The sequence below is a fragment of the Talpa occidentalis genome, unplaced genomic scaffold (genome assembly GCF_014898055.3).
Source record: "Talpa occidentalis isolate TD23 unplaced genomic scaffold, MPIMG_talOcc4v2.1 talOcc4.16, whole genome shotgun sequence".
Taxonomy (NCBI): domain Eukaryota; kingdom Metazoa; phylum Chordata; class Mammalia; order Eulipotyphla; family Talpidae; genus Talpa; species Talpa occidentalis.
Window position 1 is genome coordinate 1,786,087 of NW_023601653.1, and position 20,971 is coordinate 1,807,057.

The following is a 20,971-nucleotide window of genomic DNA, read 5'->3' on the forward strand; positions in this document are numbered from 1 at the left end:
CTTGCCAGCTGTGCGACCTTGGAGCCAGCAGGGGGGCATTTGTCTGGGCCCAGGGGAGAGGGCTGGTGTCTGGGCATGCGAGAAGGAAGGTGGTTGCTGTCCAGCCAAGCCCAGGGCTGCACAGAGGTCGGCTTCTTATTTCATAGCTTTCCCTGACCGGCCCCTGGGTAGCTCGGGAGGGTAGAAATCAAAATGTCCATTTTGCAGATTTGAAAACTGAGGTGCAGAAAGGCCCTCAGGTCAAAAGAGGCGTGAGCGGCGGAACCGGGATCCCAACGCGGGACTCCTGCTGCTGGGCTGGGCCCGCCCTTCCAGCCTGGGGCCTCTGCCCCCGTCCCCAGCCTCTGGCCTGGGTTCCAGGTACGTCGGTTTTGCTAAAGGAACCGCTTTTGGAAGACAGAAATAAATAGCCTTTAGCTGACCCAGTGGATGGCACAGAAAGTAAAACCTTAAGAACATTCTGGAAAACGAGCAGGACTTTGCGGGGTGAGGAGGCCCACCAAGATATTGGGGACACTGGTGACAGTGTGGCTTGGTGACCTTTCTGGCTCGTCTGTGGTGGGTGGAGTCGGGCTTGAGTGCCCCTTTCCCGAGACCGCGGCCCCAGCCTGCCTTGGCTGCTGGTGTCTCTGGGCACCCAGGGGGGCCTCTCGCAGCCTCAGTGTGCCCATCTGTTAACTGGGCATAGTAGGATCCCCTCCAGGCCGGCTGGGAGGAGTAAGTTGGGATATCTGGACCCAGGGCCAGGACCCGGTAAGACGGCAGCCCCCGCGGTGTGTGGACAGTGAGTGATGATGTGACAGCACACCCACCTCGGTCTCCTGTGCCCTCCCCAGAGGCAAGCAGGTACCCGGTTCCCTCTGCCAGGCGCTGAGTGGCCCCCCACCATCTCATCACTGTAGCTCTCTTGCCACCCCCAACACGAACATCACTGCCCACACTGATGGTGACCCCAGGGCCAACGCCAGGCCCGCTTGGCACAAGCTCAGCACACAGGCTGTCACCGCAGCACGTGTTACCGACCAGGTCTCTGACAGAGGGAGACACGAGACTCGCAACAAAACACTAGCAAACCGAAGTCACCAACCAAAACACGGGCAGGGCCACACGTCATGACAAGCGGGATTTATTCCAGGGATGCAAGGATGGTTCGATGCACATAAACCAATGAGCGTAACACACCACACCTCCAAAGAAAGACAACAAGCGCACAACCCGTTAGCCGGTGCAGAGAGCCCGGACATGACCCAGCACCTGGGTTAACACCTCTTAATAAAACGGGGAGAGAAGGAAGCGACCTCATAATAAAGACCATAATAAAAACACCATAAAGACCCCACACTGCAAACCCACAGCCAACGCCACACCCGACGGTGAAAACCTGACAGCGTCTCCTTTAAGACCCAGCGTGAGGCAAGGACGTCCACTCTTGCACCACGGCTTGGCCCAGCCAGAGCCCGTTCCCGGCGCGATGCGACAGAGGCACAGTCCCGGCCTCCTTATAAGGGGCCTCAGCGTCCTCACAACAAACAGCCCCTATTTCACCACTTTCCAGATGAGGAAACTGAGGCTGGCAGGTTCAGCACTGGCCAGGTCATACGGCGGTGAGAGGCGAGGCCAGGAGCCCGGGGTGGGGTGGGGGGGCCGGGGGCTTTCCCGCAGCCACCAGTCACCAAGGAGTGCTGCTGGGATTTGCCGCAGGTGGACCCCACTCCGGGACACCCTGATTTCTCAGCCCTCCCCGGGCCCCGCTGGGCCCTCCTCCCGGCCACCCAGAGCGGAGGGCACCAAGCCCTGTGGGCTGCACCAACACCGAGCCTGCTCCCCCGAGAGCGAGGGGTTCGGGAGTCACCAGCCCTGTGCTCACACTCAGAGTTCAAAGCCCCCATCCCGCTAGGTGCTCCCCCGCCAGGATTCAGCCTTGAGACATAAAAGAGGGATGTGGTTAAAAGAAAAAAAGAAAGGCTGTATTGTCGCCAGGAAGTCACCTCTTTGTTCCACAACCTGCACCTTCGAAACAGCCCAAGACTCGAGTCACACCTCCCAGCTCTTGTGGGGGACGGCTGGAACCTCTCGGCTTCAGGATGACCCTGCCCGAGGACCAGGGGTGCCACCGTCTGACCAGACAAGGCCGCCCCGTTTCTTCACGGGCATCGCGGCCTCCCTGGGTCCCCGTGCCTGCCAGGAGCAGAGAGCATGTGTGCGAGGGGCGGAAGAGCGAGTGGCCTTCCCTGTCCCTCTCTGGCCAGCCCGGGTGGCGGGGCCTGCCTCCCGCCGGACCCAGCGATGGTCACGTCCACCAAGCACCGAGCTTGGCTCCTGGAGAGGTGCGGGCCCCTCTCCTCCCTGTCTGGCCCCCGGACTCGGCCCTCCCGCGTGCAGGATGGCCCTGGGAGGCACCCCGGGTGTTAGCTCCCGAGAGCTGCCCCAGCTGCCCCAGAATGCCCCCCGACCTCCCTGGCCATGCTGCCTGGCTGTCCCTGGGCCTCTTGAGCTGTCCACTAGAAACACAAACCCACTGGTGAGCGGACTGCTTTCCTGCCTGTGAGGAATCCAGTCCACGCAACTGTCCTTGTGGCCGGACGGCAGCCCAGAGCCAAGCCCTGCCATGGCGGGTGCCCCTCGGGTGCCCCCGAGCGCCCGTAACGAGTGGGTAATATTGCGATTCCCAGTCTTCAGATGCGGAAACAGAGACCCTGAGAAGCCGAGTGACTTCCTGGGGCCACACGGCCGCCAGGGATGGCGCTGGGGTGCCGACCCTGTCTGCCTGCCTCGACCCCAACCTCCCCTGACCCTGAAACACAGACACAATCTAAAAAAGGGCTCAGGACCCCAGACCATGTGGTGAGAAAGCCCTTGGGAGGCCCTAATAACCTCCCACTGACCGATGGGAGCTTGGGCTTGGAGAGGGGGTAGCCCGCCAGGGACACGGCAATACCGGGGTCCCTCAGATGGGCCCCTCTTGGGTTCACCCTATTGCCTGCCAGCCAAAGGGACCTATAGGAGCTTGTCCGCTGTCCCAGACCACCATGGGGTGGGGGGTTCAAATGCAGATTCTGCACCCCCGCCAGAGGTCAGGGCAGGGTCCTGGGAATGGGCCTGTAGCTAGGACAGCCCGCGGCCCAGAGCCCCGAGCTCACCCTCCAGGGGAGGCCCCGGCAGCCCTGATGCAGGGGTCTGAGGGTCAGGGGAGCAAATTTGTGGCCCCAGATGCCACGCAGGGAGTGGCCTCTGGGCACCGCCACGTTTTTTCCAGGAGTGTTACCAAACACTTGTGTGGTGTCGGCACCACCCGGTCCTCGCTGCAGCCACCCGCTGGAGCGGGCAGTGGCCTGGTGGGACGGGCGCCACCGGACCCTGTGTCCACAGGCCAGGGGCCCTCCCCCCGCCCTGGCTCCTCTGGGGAGAATGCAGAAAGCCTGGGGCCCTGCTGGAGAGGCCAGGGCTGACGGGACCTGATTCTGCCGGGGGGGCCCAGACCCCCCAGGAGGTCTGCCAGGTGCGCCAGCTATGGGGGGAGCCCGCAGGCTCCCCGGCTCAGCCCTGCAAGCTTCCAGCCCCCATCTCGGCCCTCGGAGGGAGCTGCCCCAAGCCAGCCCCACCGCCCTCAGAACCAGCTGCCCACAGGGAGGTGGCAGGAGGCCCAGGCTAGAGGCCAGAGGGGTGGGGCCCAGGCTGGGCCAGGGCTGGACTCTGAAAGGAGGGGTCTCCCTCCCTCAACCATCTTTGTTTGCTCTATTAAGGGGGGCAGTGGCAAGGGGGTGGGCCCCAAGCTGCAGGGCAGTGGGGGAGGCAGGCCTGGGAGGGGGCTGGACGCAGCTGGACCAGCACGCGAGACCCACCCGCGGAGACCGGGAAACTCGGGACGGAGCGCGGGGGTGGGGGGGCGGCTGGGGGCCGGCCGGGAGGCGCTGGGGGTCCCGGGGGACCCGGCATGGAGGGGGCCGGATCCCCGGCCAGGCGGCCGCCCGGCCCCGACCCCGCCCCACGGACCCGCGCGCTCGACTCGACACGCGCGCACGGACACGCGCGCACAGGGCACGCGCGCACACGGCCACGCGCGCACACGGCCACGCGCGCACACGGTACGGGCGCGCGCGCACGCCACCCCCTGCGCCGCCCGGCCCCGCCCGCGCAGGCCCGCGCGTGCCACCCGGCGCCCCCGTCCCCCGCGGCCAGGCGCCCCGACCCGCGCCGCGCTCACCTTGGTCCCGATCCCCGAGCCGCCGCCGCCGCGCAGAGCCCGAGCCGGCCGGGGAGGGGGAGGGGACCCCGAGGCTCCGCCCGCCGCCCCGCCCGCCCCGCCCGCCGCCCCCGCCCCCGGCCGCGCCGGGCGCCCCGCGGGCCGCGGCCACCCGGGACCCCGCGCCGGGGACGCCGCGAGCCGCGGGGACGCCCCGCCCCGGGCCCTGGGGGCGCGCGCCCGAGCCCGAGCGCGCCCCGGGGCGCCCTCCCGATCCCCGCCCGGGCGCGCTGCGCAGGCTGTGGGCGGCGCCCGGGGGACGGGGCGGGGGTGGGGGGGCCCGGGGTCACCCCGCTGGGCTGGCAGACCCGCCGCAGAGCGCGGCCCTCGCCCCGCGGCCCGGCGCCCACCGGCCGCCTCCGGCACCGACTCCCGCGCGCCCCGGGACTTGCGCCCAGACCCGCCCGCCCGCCCCGCCGGCCAAGCACCGAGGGGGGACGGGGCTCTGGGGGGCTCTGGGGAGGCCAGCAGCTGCGGAGCCAGGACTGTGGTTCCCAGAGCCAGGCCCCGCCACCTCCTGGGTCCCGCCCCAAAACTTATTAGAAAAGCCAGTTCTCAGCCTCCACCCCAGAAACATAGGGTCTGGGGAGGGGCCGGGGAATTCGGGCCTTAAACCCTCCCAGTGACCCCTGAACCCCGAGCCCTGGAAAGGCCTGTCCTGGAGGAATACCCGCGCCCCAGCCCCACCCAGCGCCCACCCCCAGAGTGTCCAGGCCCTTCTCTCCCCCTGCATTTAAAAAGGCTTCCCCTGCTCAGACGCTCCTGGGGGGCGCGGGGGATGGAGGGGTGGGGGGTGCGGGGGTGGTCCTGGACCAGGAATCCTCCGGCAGGATCAGAAGCTGGACCGGAGCCCGCCTGCGGGGCGCTGGCCGGCTTGGGGGTGGGGGGCGGGGACGGTGGCCATGATTGAAGTTCTGTGTTTAGGGAATAGGGTTGTGAAATGCAATTGTGCAAATATTTATGTCTGTCCCAGGATGAGGCGTCTTGCCACATCCTCGTGCCTGTCTGAGCGAAGCCACCGGCCAGCCCCAGAAACTGTGGCGAGGGTCGGGGAGGGGGTCGCTGTCGGGCCCCACGGGGTCCTGGGCCGAGCAGGTCCGCCTGGGCCACGCCGGGAGCGCCCGGAGGGCCGGTGGAGAGGGCTCCGGGCAGGGCCTGGGCCACCCAGGCGTGTGCCTGGGGCTCCCCCCCCACCCCCCCGCCCCCGGCCTTCTTGGGACTGTCTGGATCATCCCCGTCCCTCTCTCCCCACTCCCCGGCTTCCTTTCCCTCGCGCTGGACCCGGCCGTGGACCCAGCACAGCTGAGTGTTTCTTTACTGCCGAGTTCCGTCCGCCCGGCGGGGGTCTGACGAGGCCTTGGAGAGGGAGGACTTGTGTCTTTTCTTCTCCGGCAACTAGAGCAGCCCTTGGCACCCAGCAGGGCCCGGCGGATGTTCGTTGGAAGAACGAGTGACCGACCGCACGGCCCCCTCAGGATGGGGCAGGCGCCACCCACTGGGGGTGGGTTCTGCGCGTCCCTCTGGCGCCTGGTGGGGTCCGGCCAGTGGGCAGCAGCAGCTGGGGGTCAGGAGGAGGAAAGAGGGGCATTTCCTCCCACTGCCCGTTTGCTGCAGCCTGGGCGCCCGCCGGGCCCTGCGCCCCTGCCTGAGGCCGCCACGGCGGCAGCTCCCAGCTCTCCCCAGAAACACCGTCTCTCCCTGCCTCCCGCCCAGGGATGGCAGCGGCTTCTTTACCCGCCACTGCCCGGCCTCTGAGCATCCCTTTGGCCCTCAAGGGGGCTACCTGGGGTGACTTCTGCCTGCGGCCGGGACTCTGTGACAAATAATATTACGTATTTGTGCCGCTTTACGGAACTGGAAACAGGTTTGGCCAGGTGGGAGAACACGTCAGCCGCAGATCCTAAGAGACGTCTCACCACACGCGTGCGGACGCACCGGGGCGTGAAGACACCCCCACCGTCGTCGGGGAGATGCGTCTGGGGGTCACGAGCAGACACAGGCCGCGCGGGGACCGTGGCCGCCCCGGGAGCCCTGACCGCACCACGCGCCGCGCGGCGGGAGGGCCGGGGCTGCGCTGGGGATGCCAGCCAAGCCACGTGGCAGTTTCTTATAAAACACCACAGGCTCTTCACGCACCTCCCGCCGTCGAGCTCCTGGGCTTACCTGGAAGGGTCGAGAACGACGTCCACGCGGCGCTGGCGTCTCAGGAGGGGCGTGAAGCAGCCGGGCCCAGCGCGGGCGCGTCGCTCAGCCCCACGGAGGCGGGTGCGCTCAGGACGTGGACGCACGGGGCCTTGAGCACCGCTGGCGGCTGACCCGAGCCGCCTGGGAGGGCCGCTCGTGAGCGAGGCCAACCCTGTGATATTCTGGAAAAGGCAAAATTATAAGACAAAAAAAAGATGAGCGCTTGCGGGGGCGGGAGGCGGGTGCACAGGTGGAGCAGGGAGCTGAGGGCGGCGAGCGCACCCCGCGTGAAAGGGTGGAAACCAGTCACCAGACTTTTGGCCTAACCCACAGAAAACGTCACTGAGGATGCCCCCGTGACCAAGGTGGGCACCGGGTGATCATGGCGCGTCCTGGTAGTTCATGGACTGTGACACAGGCCCCCTCCGTGGGGTGCCGATGGGGGAGGTGTGCGGGGCGGCTGGACACACGGACAACCGCACCTCCTTCTCCATTTTGTTGTAAACTTAAAACTCTCTCTAAAAAAAAAAATCAAGTGTTAGGGGAAAAAATGCAGAGCCGGGCTTCCACTGCAGAACCCCGTTTAAAGCTTATACCTCGGGCCCCCGAGGTGATCAGAACCCCAGGACTGGGGTAAACAGGAAGGGCAGCTGGCCCAGGATCCCCTGGACGGCCTGCCAGTGGCGGTTACTGCTCTGGAAGCCCCCCTGAAATCTACCCGCCTCTTCTAGAAGCTCCGTGAGAGCCAAGTGTGGCCCAGCCCGACAGGAAGCCCCAGCGGGCCTGTCGCTGTGAGCGGCTCCGGGGTCACGTGGGGCTGCGGGAAACCGCCAAGGCTCAGGTGAGGCCCCGGCCGGGCCCGGCAGCTGGCTGACCTTCTATTTCCTTCCCTTGTTCTCAAAAGAGCAGATGGGCCAGCGCCGCCGGCCAGCGGTGTCCTGGCCACGGTGGGCCCCGGCTCTGAGCCGCAGGTGCGGGTTGAGGCTCTGGTCAAGGAAACAGTACTTGGCGCCTCGGCTGGCCTCTGCAGGGGGCAGAGGATTTGTTTTCTCGCTGGTGGATGGAGTCGTTGAAAACCCCGTGATGGGTGAGCTTCTGCTCGCTGCCTGGCGCGTGGGGAAAGCACTTTGCAAACCTGAAGCCGTGTGCAAAGCTCAGTTCTCTGACAGGTGAGCTTCCCACCCCCAGCACTGCCCCTCTGGAAGCTCAGGCTCTGGGGTCTCCTAAAACCCCATTTGGCCTAGAGGATTGGTGCCGCTCAGGACAGAGAGAGTGTGGTGGCCGCAGACAGGCCGCAGGGCGCCGGGGTCACGTGGTGAGCGGCTGGAAATGGCTCCCCAAAGATGCCTGCGCCCAGCCCCCTGCCTGTGTTTGTTGACCTTCGTGGCAGAGGATCTGCCGGATTATGAGAGGCCTCCGGCATCCCGGGGCCTTGTAGGAGGTAGGGGCTTGAGAGTAAGAAAAGGGCCACCTCTTGGGCCTCCCTGGGGGCGTGGGGGGTTACAGCCTCGGTGCTATGAAGCTCTTGCCAGCCACTGTGGCACAAGTTTGATCCCTGGCCAGGGAGATACCCACATGGCGCAGCAGACCTCTCCTGTCTCGCCCGCTGCTCCCCTCAGCAGTGTGTTTCGTCACTCTGCCTGTTCTGCTCCCCACTCTATCTCTGGGGAATCCTCTCACCCACCCTGCACCTCTGGCCTGCACCCCAGTTCCTGTATGCATAAATAAATAAATCTTTAAATAAAAAGGGTGATTTGACAGCAGAAATGGGGGCTGGGAGTGACTGAGAGGAAGATGGGGCGCCTCTGGCTGGGGGAGGGGCCACAATCCTGCAAGGGGCCCCCGCTCTCTAGACAAGATTGTCAAGACCCATCATGGACTCACAGACCCGTCCTGAGAGCACCCAATTTGGAGCAAGGCTCCGCCTCCTCAGACCCAGCTCTCCTCACACACACCCTCACCCTATAAAAGCTTTCCACCACGCCCTTGCCAAGCCCCCCACGGCTCCCAGGGCATGTGCTTCTGCTGGGTCACAGCAATCCCACCCCGCTGCTCCACTGGGGTGCTCCTGGCTGTCTTGGGGGGAAACTGTGGCTTATGGGGAGGCTCTCCCCAGGCTACTAAGAGAGCTTCCTCCAGCGGACCTCGGCCGGCCAGAGGTGGGTTTTGGGGGGCGCTGTGCTGCTGACCAGCAGGCTGCCTGTGCTAATTTTCCCAGGGCTATGGGGTGGCCAGCTCCTGAGGGTCCGCAGCTGACCCTGGCTTCGACGTCAGCCCAGCAGCCCCGCGGCCCAGCGCTGCTGGCTGCAAACCTGCAGTCTGTCTTCGCGCTGCCCGGGCGTGGGGCTGAGTCTGGCCTGGCTGAGGCTTCTTTCCCACATGCTCATCTGTGCTGCACTCTGAGTTTGGGGTGGGGTGAAGATGGGAGCCCTGGGGCACTGCCAGGCGCCAGGAGGAGGGCAGCCAGACCCGGGACCGTCTACCAGTTGGTGTGACAGGTGCTGGAAGCCAGAAAGGGCCTGGGGAGCTGGCAGCTGAGCGCCCCCTTCTCTCCTGGGAGTTCAGGAGAAGCTGCCATCGGGAAGGAGTGACCTGGTTCAGGTAAGGCCCTGAGCCACAGCAGGGGGCCTGGGCGAGTGAGCTTGGTGGGGCCCAGCCAGACTCCCCTTCCTGAACTCCACCCGCTCACCCCTCCCCGTGGGAATGGTCTGGCGGCCCTGCTGCCCCTCCCCTGCCCCCCCCCCCCCAGTTTTAACTTGGGCATCAAAGGGGTCTGGGCTGAAGCCTTTCACTCTCAGCCAGCCCAGCGCCCCCACCCCTCCAATCCACACTGAGAATCTGGCAGCCAGCACCCCCCCTCCCCCAGCATCCAGGGCCAGGCTTGGGGATTAGCAGCCCCTCAGGCCAGCCAAGAATCTGTCCTCAAATGCTGTTTTCTGATTTTCTAAACAGAACAAGCCTTCGCAGGAAACTCAGTCCCAATTTGCTTCAAAATAACTGGGCGCCCTTGGTGGCCTGGGGGCAACCCTGCCCTGAATCCAGGCTTCCTGGACCGTATTCAAAGCAAGAACTATTCCGACCCCCCTGGGGCCAGGCCTGGGGCGTTTATAGACTCCTTGGGGGACTCGCAGGGACCACCACATGCCCGAGAGAGACAGGCCACAGCCTCCAGGGCCCGTCTCCAGGCAGGCCTTGCGTCCCCTCCTCCGTGAGGTTAGCTGGGGGCCTTCCGCCGCTTCCTTCTATTTCTAAGTTGCTGCAAATTAAAAGACAACGGTGTCATGAATAATTTGGTCACATGTTTTGCCCGCCTCCATTGAAATCATATGATTTTAGAAATCCTTTCTTTTGTTTAGAAAGTGAATAAAGTTGATGTATATATTAAACCAACCTTGCATTTCTGGAAAAAAGCTCATGTTTTCATGTTCCATTCTTCTTTGCATTGATTGCTGGATCCAGTGGGCAGGATGCCATGAGGGATGCTGGTCTGCCATTTTCTCTCTGTCTTCTTTTTTTTTTTTTAAAGATTTATTTATTTATATAAGAACCGGGGTACAGGCCAGATGCGCGGGAGGGTGAGAGGATTCACCAGAGACAGAGCGGGGAGCAGAACAGGCAGACTGATGAATGCACTGCTGAGGGGAGCAGCGGGCGAGACAGGAGAGGTCTGCCGTGCCATGTGGGACCCTCACCGGCGGCCGGCCGGGATCAAACCGGCGCTGCAGAGGCTGCGGACAGCTTCACAGCGCGGTGCTCAACTGCCTGTGCCATCAGGAGAGGCCCTTCTCTCTGTCTTCTTAACAATGTTCTTGCAAAGCTCTGGCATCTTGTTCAACAATCTGGAGCAGGCTACTTCTAGTTTTGGGAAGGGCTTCTGTGAGACTGGATCGGTCCTTCCTTGAGTGTCTGGCGCCCCCCGTCCAGCCTTGGAGGCCTCTCAAGTCATCATTGGAGACACAGACTGGAACCCACACAGCCAACGTGACTAGACACCCCTATTTAACCATGAACACAGACACACACACACACACACACACGCATGCACGCATGCGCGGGCACACAGAAATCTACCAGCCCATGTAATTATATGTCCAGGGGTAGTTTCAGGATGTAGGGTAGTGAAAAAGTATCAGGCTTTTCTGCCCTCCCGCCTGGAGTGGGGTGTGGGCGTGCGTAAGTGGATTCACCTGGGCTAAGGCTGCGCTTCTAAGGGCGGCGTCACGGGGACGCCAGAACCACGAGAGCAGCAGAGAACAAGGCCAGCAGAGCAGGCCGCAGAGCCCAGACAGTGAAGACTTGCTGGGGGCTGGGAGGCCTGCCAGCCTTCCACCACCCCCCGGCATCCCTGCCTGCTGTGTACCCAGTAAAATCCCAATAAAAGCCTGAAAAGCCACCGAGGGCTCCAGGACTCCTCCTTCACCCTGTCTGCTCGGATCACAGAAAACCTGCACTGTGTCCATTCCTGCCATTGCACAGGAACTGCTGGATCCAGGAGCTGGATCCGGGTTACCTCCTTGTCACTTCTCTCCCCTGCCAGAAGCCCCCAAACCCTTTCTCTTGTTTTAGCATGAGATGGCGCATCAGTTCAAGTTTGAGCCTCCTCTGTGAGTTACTCACCCCCAGGTGCCCCCAAGTTCCACGTGTAATACATGGGCTAGGGATTCCTGTTTCTCTCTTGTCAGTCCCTCTGTGCCTGTCTCATTTATAGCATCCCAGCCAGAGAACCCGAGACGGGAGAGGCAGATGACTTTCCCTCCCTCCCAACACTTACCTAAAATGCAAAGAATGAGCCACAGCAATAGAGGCAGGCCAAGGGCAATCACTTCAGGTTTTTATCGTCTCTTGAAAATCCCCCTCCTGTAATGCAGTTAATGGGCCCGGGGCGAAAGGTATTGCTTTGCAGCAGACACGAGATTTGCTTTTGCCCCCAGGTGTGAACAGTTTTCAGGCCAGGTGGAATTCTCCAGATAGTACTCTGAGGAAGGGATATTGACGGGTGGAGCCAGGGGATTGGCCAGAAAAGGCTGCCCTGTGTTAATATGTGACCCGTGACAAGTCATTTCTCTGAGAGATTCAATGATTTTGTAAAATGCCACTGATTTCTCACTATGAAATTCAAGAATATCTGAAATTGAGCACCACTGTGCCAAGGTTCAAAAAATGCTTGTTTCATTAAGTTACACTTATGGCTTGAACTGCCTCTCACCCACGCATGCATGCCAGGAAATCTGTTAGCCTTGGTAGCTGAGCTTCAGGACCACTTGGATCCAGGAGCTCCAAGGATGTCAGTGGAGCTTGGCTCCTGCCTGGCCTCATCTTTGGAGAGACCTCCCCCAGGGTGGCAAGGCTGTCCATCAGCAAGGATCCCGGGGCTCACTCTCAGGGGTCCCATGCCCATCCCTGGACCACTCACTGTGACTGTGGTCTCTGCCATGATGACCAACCAGGCCAGGATGCCTGGCCCATCGCAGGAGCTAGGTGATTGTGAGTCACCCTCCGCACCTCCCAACCCATCTGAACCGTGAGCGGGGGAGGGGCGGCTGCACTCAGCTGGCCGGAGACGGGGTTGCAGGGACAGGCACATGCCGTCTGGCCTCACACAACGGGCCTCGTGGCCAGATGTTTACACAGAAGTTAAGTTGCACCGTAGAGGCTGAGCCAAGGCTTACGATGCATGAGCGAATGAACGGCTGGCCACCGAATGCAGGGAGGAAGCAAAGGCAGACAAACTTCTCACGGCGGAGCTAGCTCTACCCGGGGGCCTGGCAGGTGATGCACAGGGACAGGGGCGCGAGGGAGCAGGCTTTGGGGTGGTCCACTTCCCTCCCAGCCCTCTGCTCTGGGCCTCACAAACAGCGGAACCCTAGGGGTGGGGACAGTGAAGGTGAAATGATTGTGACATTAGAGATTAAGGTATTTATTGATTAAGGTATTTATTGTGAAAGCTCAGAAATATTAATTAGAAATATAGAAAACTCAAGGAAGGCTTTAAGGCTGTTGCAACAAAGGAGAGTCTGGGCTCCACGCAGGACAGCGTGCTGGGACAGAGCACGGGGGTGGGGTGGGTGGGCACTCAGTGGGGGAGACCCCCAGCGCGGGGAGTCTCATGGGGACTCCGCAGCATCCTGCCGCAAGCAGGCCCCGGACAAGACCTGGGACAAGGCCCAGCAGGGGACTTGAGGGCCTGGGTGAAGCCGAGGAGGGTGACTTTGTCAGGGGTCCTGCCCCAACCTCCCAGGGAAACTGGGCAACCGCAGTACCCAGTACCCAATGAGGTGCCCGTAGTCCATTATGCAGCTGCCACTGGTGCCCAGAGGTCTGTTCGGAGGCCTTGGGTGGCTCTGAGCCCTGGACACAGTGTTGCCCACGGGGACTCCTGAGGAGGGGTCTGGCGTGCACCTTACAGTCCCCCTTCCCTGGGCTTGCAGGCACACTGATTACTTCTGGAAGTAGTGGACCCATTATGTCACCCGAGCCGTCACCTGGACGTTCAGGTTGGACAGGGGCACGCGCGCCCACCTGCCCAGTCCTTCCTGCAGGACCACTCACCTAGGGGCGGGTTCCCAGGCGCAGAGCAATGCGTACCTCCGCTTGGAACAGAGTCAAGGCAAGGAGAGGGACCCAGGGCCCCATGTTGGTGGGGGGGGGTCCCCCAGTTCTTACTCTGTCTTCTCTAAAAGCTGGATGTGGCGTCTCCAAAGCGTGTCCCATCTTTGCTTCCTCGGCCTCACCTTCAGCCTTGAGCCTCCCTGCTGTCCTTGGGACTGGCCACAGGCGCGTGGCCACCTGGGAGGGCCTTGCGGCCTCTGACCTGCCCACTGCCCCCGTGGTGGCGTGGGGTGGCCGGTGCCAGTGGGCTGGGAGCCGACTAGACGGGGAGTTGTTCAAGGTCACGGGCCCAGCTCCTCCAACCCCCACTCCACGCCTCGCCCCTCGCCAGGTGTCGGTCAGGTCCCCTGTGCCGGCTGCGGCTGGACAGGGGCTGGAGCTGATTTGGTTCCGGGCCCACCAGCTGCCCCAGACTTGGGGGGTGTTTTCTGCCCCTCACTTTGCCAGTTGGGGCCTCTAATCCCCGTAACACTCTGGGGCGGGAACCCAGGCCTCTGGGCTCAGAGGGGACAGTGACTGGCTGGCGGGGACGGTCAGCCTGGAGCCCTGTGACTCCGGGAGCTTCACCCACCGCCGCTCAGCGGGTGGAGGTGGAGGTGACCACTGCCCAGGCCGCCTGCAGGAAGCAGCTCCCCCGCAGGGACGTCACCTCGTCCCTGGCAGACCCCGCCCCTGGGGCTCGGGAGCCTTCGTGATCTCAAGGGATGTCAGGAAGCAGGAAGGTCCGTCCCCACCGGCCCGTCGTTCCTGGGAGGCAGGCCCGGCTCCGGCTGGTGGACGGCGTGAGCCTCCTGGGTCCTGGCTGGGCTTCTCCCGGGGCGAGGGCGGCCCCGCCTCTCAGGACCCTCGCCTCCGGCAGCTGTGACCCGGCGCGCTGGGAAAACTCGTGATCAGCCCCGGTGGGCGTGTGGGGGCGCGTTCCCAGGGCCCGTCTCTGTCTGTCCCCGTCCGACAGACCTTGGAGAGAGCGTTTTAGCGGCTGATTCCTCTGGCCCGGCCCGGCCCGGCCCAACGCCGAGGACCTGGGGCTCCGGGCCAGCGAGCGTGTGAGGAATGAGTGAGCGAGAGTGGGGGTGCAGGAATGAGTGGGCGCAGCCTGCCGAGCGGCCCCGGGGCTGGTGGGCCGGCCCCATGCCGGGCCTTGTCCCCCTCCCGTTCCAGGCGGCGCCCGGCCTCCTCCACGGGGCCCTGGGCCTCCCAAATAGGAAGCGATTCTGAGACTCCTGGATCCTTCTCGACAAACCCCGTCTCCAAACCGCACGGCTGCTGCAGGGGACATTTAATTCAAAAAAGGTTTCTCTGGTTAAACGGAAACTTCTGCCTGGCAAGGAGGAAGAAGGAGTTCCTGACGAGGTCCAGAGCTGCGCGCCTCGGCTCCGCCGTGTCCCGGGAGGGGCGGGGTGGCTGTGGACCAGGGGACAGGGTGTCCCGAGTGGCCTGTGGGCAGCCGACTGTGAGCGACGTCCAGGGGCTCTCCTGTGTACCCCGAGTCCCGCTCAAGGCCGGGGTCGATAGTTTTGTCCCCAAACCAAGTGGGGCCGCTCCAGCCCCCGCCCCAGGCAGGCCCGAGGGGCTCCGGGGACATGCGGGCAGCTGACACCCGTGTCAGGCCCCCCAAGTCTCATGTCAGCAACAAGGGAGGTGACGAGTGAAAAATGAGCCCCCCGCACCCGGGGGTGCCCTCGCTGCTCTCAGACGCCAGGACGAGGGCCCAGCCTGGAGGCCAAGTTCTCCCAGCATCCCGGCTGGAGGATGGGGTCCAGCTCGGGGAGGCACAGTCCACGACCTCGCCTGCCCGCCCGCCCACGCACTCCTCTGCAGGAGGCAGGACACTGCTGGGGAGGGGGCAGAACCTCCGGGGGGATGTGAACTTTCACAGATGCCAGAGCCCACACGCACCTCAGGACACGAGCGGACATGACGATTCCACGCCTGGACACCCACGTGTGGACTCAGGAAGGCCCTCACGCGTGTCAGAGAACAGCCCCCGGGGGCCGCAGACCAGCAGTGGCCACGCCCCTTCCTCGAATTCGAAGCAGCCGTGGGAGTTGTGTTTACAAGGCGCTTTTAAAGACATGACAGGGGCGCGGGCAGTGAGAGCGAAGCAAAGAAGCACTGGGTGCCGGGCATCGGAGCCAGAGCCCCGCCGCGGTGCGGGCCGCGGTGACTGGGACAGGCCGGAGGCCGGGCGCCCTTGGGACTGGCCGTGTCTGCATCAGACACGCGGAACGTGGCTGCTTTTCCCGGGTTCCTACTTAGCGTGCTCCCAGCGGCCGGACGCAGTGTCGGGGGCTCTTAGTCGCTCCCTGGGCCGAGAGCATCAGAGGGAACCCCCCACCCCCACCCAGCATCACATCCCCAAGAAGCGAGAAGCCCCGGCTGCGGCCCTTGCCAGTGTCCACTCCACACCACGCGGCTCAACACCGACCGCTCCCGCCCGCGAGACCCTCCCTGCCCTGGTCCCAGCCCGGCAGCTCCTTGCTCCAGGGTCCTCTGGGCCCTGCCCCTCGGGTCCCAGCACCCTCACCTCTGCCTTGCCTGTCCCCGTGCCCCCCACCGACAGGTTCTGCTGCTAAAGGAAGCTTGAGGCTGGGGCCCTGGGTGGAGACAGGTGTGAGCTGTTTCTGCTTTGCTTTCTACCCTGTCACATAGCATCCTACAAAAGTTGCACCCCAGCTCTTCAAAGCTGTACTTAGGGGGTGCGCTCTCTGGGGGCCTCATCTGGTTTAGATGCTAAGGCAGTGTGACCCCGCCTTCATCTACAGACCTGGGGCTCTGCTGCAGCCCCCCACCCCCGCCCCCTCCTCCGCCTGAGCCCCTAGCAGGATGCCCCCGTGTATCCTCCGGGTTCCAGGTGAAACAGCTGCGCCAGGCGGGGCCTCCCCGCCCCCTCTCCTGCGCAGGAAGGAAGCCCCTCTGTGCACTTGATCTGCCCCCGGACGTGGGCTCCCGGGCGCTGACTCTGTGGCCCTCAGTGTGGCCTTGGGGCTGTTGCTTCTTCAGTGCAGAAGCTGGGCACGTGGTTGGTGCTCATGAGCCCCCTGCAGGGCGGGCAGGACACATTACAGATCATAGGCACCCCCAGGCGATGGCCATGCCCACAGGGTCTCCTTCGAAGGGATCTCTGACTCCTGAGGATGAGTCACCAGGGGTCCCGGTTGAGGGAAGCCAGTGGGCGTGTGTGGGCCTCAGTGTGCCCTTCTGTGAAAAGGGGACACTGAATCCTGCCTCGTCTACTGACTCGGCCACAGTCCTCCGTGTCCCTCCTTCACGCCCTCGTGGTGGGGTCCCCTCAAGAGCAGCCCTGGCCCCCAGCTGGGTGTCCCTCAGTCTGACTCAGCACTGACGCTTTCCACGCGAGAGGTCGGGCTGACCCCCACTCAAAGGCCAGGCTCGCGTGCTGAGCCCCAGGTCAGCACAACTTTTGACCAATTTGGCTACAAATTGGAGGTGCCCATGTCTCCCCCCTCCCATCCCCAGGCTAGATGACAGGTTAGAGCTTGTTGAAGGCTAGAATAAAGCAGAAAGCACCCCGTCCTTGCCTGCGCCCCAACCCAGGGCAGACACACACCGTTATCTCCTGAACGCGGTGGGGCTGACCCTGTCCAGCCGCAGCCGCCTCTTCAGCCACCGGCCGCTCAGCCCCTCGCCCTGCAGTTTCCTCCATGTCTGTCCACGGCGGGGGGTTCATTTCTCTGCCCTGGAGTAACACACCCTGCCTGGAAGGGCGGTCACGCTCCACCGCGGGGGGACGCCCGGGTCAGGCGCCTGCGATCCCAGAGGTTAGCCACGTGCTGGCCGTGCGCAGGAGGGAAGTGCCCCTGCCAAGCCTTGCCCCAGCCTTCCCGCAGAGAGGTACAGCCTTCCACCCGTACCTGGAAAGGGGGCTGGAGGTCCCGCCCGGGCAGCACGGCGGGCCGCCTTCTTCCCGCTGGTCACGAGGTGGCAGCAGAGCCCCACAGATCCCACTGCATGTGGCCCGAGGCCGGAGCGCTGGCCGCTGGCCGCACAGCGCAGGGCTGGGGCGTGAAGGCTCTAGGTGTGGGCTGCTGGGCAGAGCTGGAGCCCCCTCCCCCGCGGCCATGTTGCAAATGCTCCCTGCTGTGAGCTGGGCTCTGCGTGCAGGTGTGGGGTGGGTGGGGGGTGGGTGTGGGGAGCAGAACTCCATGGCTGTGGGCCCCAGTTCAGCCCGGGTGAGCAGGCTGGGGAGGCAGCTTGCTCAGCTGGGCGGCCGGGGGAGGTTGTCCAGGCACTTTGAGACAATCCTCGCAGAAGTGCCTGAGAAGGGCACAGGGAACAGCCTGCTCTGTGGGGAGCACAGGGGCACAGGCATGGCCCCAACCCACCAGCAGCAGGGGTGGGGTGCAGCTCAGTGGTGATTCCCACTCCCAAGGCCAGTTCTGCGGTTTGTGGGGCCCAGCACGGGGTCACTGACGGGCCCTGCTCAAGGTGCAGAGGGCAGAGCAGCCTCCGAGCTCTGGCTGCGGTGGTCGGGGTGGGGTGTAGGGCTGACGCCGAGCATCCGAGGGGACTATGCCCTCACTCACGGCCCCTGGATGCTCACAGAGCCCCCTGCCCGGGGGACAGCTTGCCCAGACCCCTATTTCACAGATGAGGACACCGAGGCTCAGCGGGGCAGGGCCCTCCCAGGGAAGCAGCACCTCTCCCACCCCGGCCTTCATCCCGCAGCCATTGCCCGGCCCCCAGCCCGGCCCTGCACCCCAGGCCGCGCCCTGCAGGCCTCTCCCCGCTGGAGGCGCTGGGCTGCCCTCTGCTCCGGGTCTGGCCGGGTGCAGCGTGACTCCGCGAGTCCGGGCAGGAAGGGCCACGTCAGGACAACCGCCGCCGCCTGCAGGGTCCCCACACGCAGAGCCTCTGGGCCCCGGAATGCTGCGGGCAGTTTCCTGGTGGCCCGGCCAGTGGCTCCCTCTCCCGGTCCCGGGCCTGGCCGCCGGGTTCCTGCGGGAGCTGGGGTGTGAGCGGGGCTGCGGCCAGCAGGGGGAGCCATCGGCCCACCGGACGGGAGGGTGAGGCCCAGGGTTCCAGCTGCCAGAGCCCTTCCCCACGTTGCTCCCCCTGCCCCGGGGCCTGGGCTTTTCCTGCTGGGTCCCCCCAGGGCCCCGGAGGAGCCGGAGAACCTGAGTCAGCCCGGGGGCAGCCTGGGCCGGCACCCTCCAGCCCTCCCTCACCCACCCCCTTCCCCCTTTTCAGGGTGCAGCTTGGACGGGTGCTGGGCCAGGGCTGTGCCAGTGTCCGGGGTCATCGCAACAATTACCACAAACCGAGGCCTTGAAACAGCAGCAAGTCGTTCTCAGTTCTGGATCCAGAGGCCCCGTCCAGACGTCTGCAGGGCTGTGCCTCACGCCCTCGGTGGCTCTGGAGGTCCTTCGTGCTCTTGCAGCCTTCGGGGGCCGGCGGCCTAGACTTGGGGACATTGGACATTGGTCATGGGATTTCATAGCCACCAGATCATCCAGAATGAGACCACCTTAGCGGGTTCCAGGAGCCCCCAGACCAGGGGGCCAGAGCCCAGGGACCTGGCTCTCCACTCCGTGCCGAGCCCCTCCCTCTGGGGCCTCTGTCTCTAGTCGCAGCTTCTCAGTTGTGTTTGTCACCCCATCAGCACCCGTGGCTTCTCTGCGAAGGCCCTCCCCACTCCCCACAGCCTCAGACACCCTTCACCAGCCTGGTGGCTGTGGAGCTGGCAGCAGAGGGCCAGCTCAGGGTGCCTGGCAACGGGACGTCATCACCCACCTCTCTGCCTGCCCCAGGCTGTCACCAAGGCTTGGCTCACATGCTGCCTTCTCCAGGAAGCCTTCCCTGATGCCCAGGGTGGGGTAGGTGCTTTCTTGTGCTCCCACAGCCTGGCTTCCGTCCATCATGGTGCTACTCTTGGGTCTTGTTCGTGGGGAGCTCACGGCCAGTGTAGGGGATGGGGATGAATGGACAGCTATGCGGGAGAGTCCCGGGAGGCTGTGTGTGCAGAGACCAGGACAGCCGCAGACGGCAGGAAGCAGCTCTGGGTCAGAAATCCTTCTCTGGAGAGAAATGGGCCCGCCGGAGCCTGGCACATAGTACGTGCTCATTTAGGCGAGTTATTCTTCCATGCTGGTCTAGATTTCAAGCAGGGCCCGCGGCAGTTCTCAGGCTGCGGGTTGGCTCTCCACCCCCACCCCCTGAGTTCCATTTCCTATCCCTGTCATCCTTCTAATCTCAGCGCCTGAGTGGCCTCCTCCAGGAAGCCTGCCTGGATCTCCTGGCTGCGCAGCTTTCCCTTCCCTTGGAATCTGCACTGAGGAGTCTGCCCCACTTTTAGGGTCACAGCACTCCCTGCCTGGGGTCTGCAAGCCCCAGGCTTGGGGAGCCTGGTGCCCAGCCTGGCTGGGGGTCACTCCCGGCACGCAGGCAGTGGCGGGCTGTGAGGGAGTGGGGTGAAGCCCCTGAGCCAGAACAAGCCGTCAGGGGGTCTATGGGCCTCAGTTCCCGACAAGGCCGCGGTGAGGGGCGACCGCCCGCGTGGGATGGCAGGGGCTTGCCTTGCCTTTGTGCGATTTCCCGTTTTGTTTTTAAAAATGTTTTTTACGATTCAGTTTTATTTTCCACTAAATCAGCCAATTATTCCCTGTTCCCAGAAGTGACAACCTCCCCTGACCTCGCAGGCCCGGGCGGCTCTGGGCAAGCCCTTTCTGCCCGGCCCACCTGGCGGGCCCAGGGTCTGCTGGACACCTTCTGTCCCCAGCGCCAGAGGAGAGACAGCAGGTGCCCAGGACCATGCAGCCCAGTTGCCAGGAGACAGTGGTCACCATAGCAACGTTGCCTCCTTGGAGGGAGCAGGAACCTCAGCGCCCCCACCTGCAGCCAAGAAGAGGGGGCGGCAGGGGAGAGCGTCTCCTGGGGTTTCCTTCTGCCCCTTGCTCTCCCTCTCCCTGCACGCCTCTCTGGAGGGGCCTGGGGGTGGGGCAGGCTGCGGGGCGAGGGGCTGCTGCAGGCCGGGCGGGCCCTGGAATCGGCGCCCCCCCCACCTGACTCCAGGCCTCTGCCCTGGAGCCTCCGTCTCCCCATCTGGCGAATGTGGCCGCGGCTGCTCCTCCGGCTCTCCCCATCCCCAGCGTCTGTCCCGCCAGGCCCTGCCCCTGCTGCCCGGGTGGCGCTGGGGCTCTAGCAGAGATGGCCGGGGGAGTCAGAAGGTGCCAGCGGAGTCTTGGGGTCACAGGGCAGGAGAGGTCGTGGGAGGCTGGTTCTGCACTAAGAGCGTGAGCCGGCCCCGTGGCCCCTCTAGGCCTCAGTTTCCCCGGGTGAGGGCGCAGGTCCCCCTGCCTGGCCGCTGGAGGGCTGCTTCAGGCACAGGGCGACAGGAACACGGGCGCCGTGGTCTCCCTGGGGCTGGGCCTCCTCTCTCCGCCGGGTTCCCCGCACTGCCGCTCCTGGCCAGCCCCCGCCTGCGGCTCCACCCCAGCTCGGGGTCCTGCTGTGTAAGGACACGATCCCCTCTCCCCTCTTGACATCAGCGTGTCGCTGGCTACGTCTCCCCGGGGTCTCGGGACTCCCACGCCCTGCTGCGCGCTGGCCGTCCCTACCGTGCTGCATGACCTGGGGCAGCCCCTTGGCCCCTCTGTGCCTGGGTGTCCGGGTTCCGGGTGGAGACAGTCAGAGCCACTCCTGGTGGGTGGGTGATGGGAACAGAGGGTCTGGCCAGCAACAGGCACCCGGTGCAAAACAGGGAGCCATGGGGGACCAGGCCACTTCACCCCCACAACCTCGCTCCTCCTCTGTGGCCCCAGGGGCCAAGGTGGCTCCCTGCGTGAGAATGGGGTGACCTGGGCAGGGCAGAGGTCACAGGCACTCTGCCTGGCCCTAACCCCTCCTGCTGCCCCTCTCCTGGGCTCATTTGCTCTCTGTCCCCACCCCCCCTGTCCTGTCCATCCAGTGTCCCGT

General features: G+C 64.4%; 1 protein-coding gene across 1 annotated transcript in view; it reads right to left on the reverse strand.

Annotated features, from left to right (window-relative positions):
* The window catches only part of PRR5 (proline rich 5), a 36,745-nt gene extending 32,509 nt beyond the window's left edge, over positions 1-4,236 (reverse strand). The window contains exon 1 of the mRNA XM_054695983.1: positions 4,205-4,236. The gene's annotated coding sequence lies outside the window, so the exon portion shown is untranslated. The remainder of the gene's footprint in view (positions 1-4,204) is intronic.
* Positions 4,237-20,971: the final 16,735 nt, after the last annotated feature.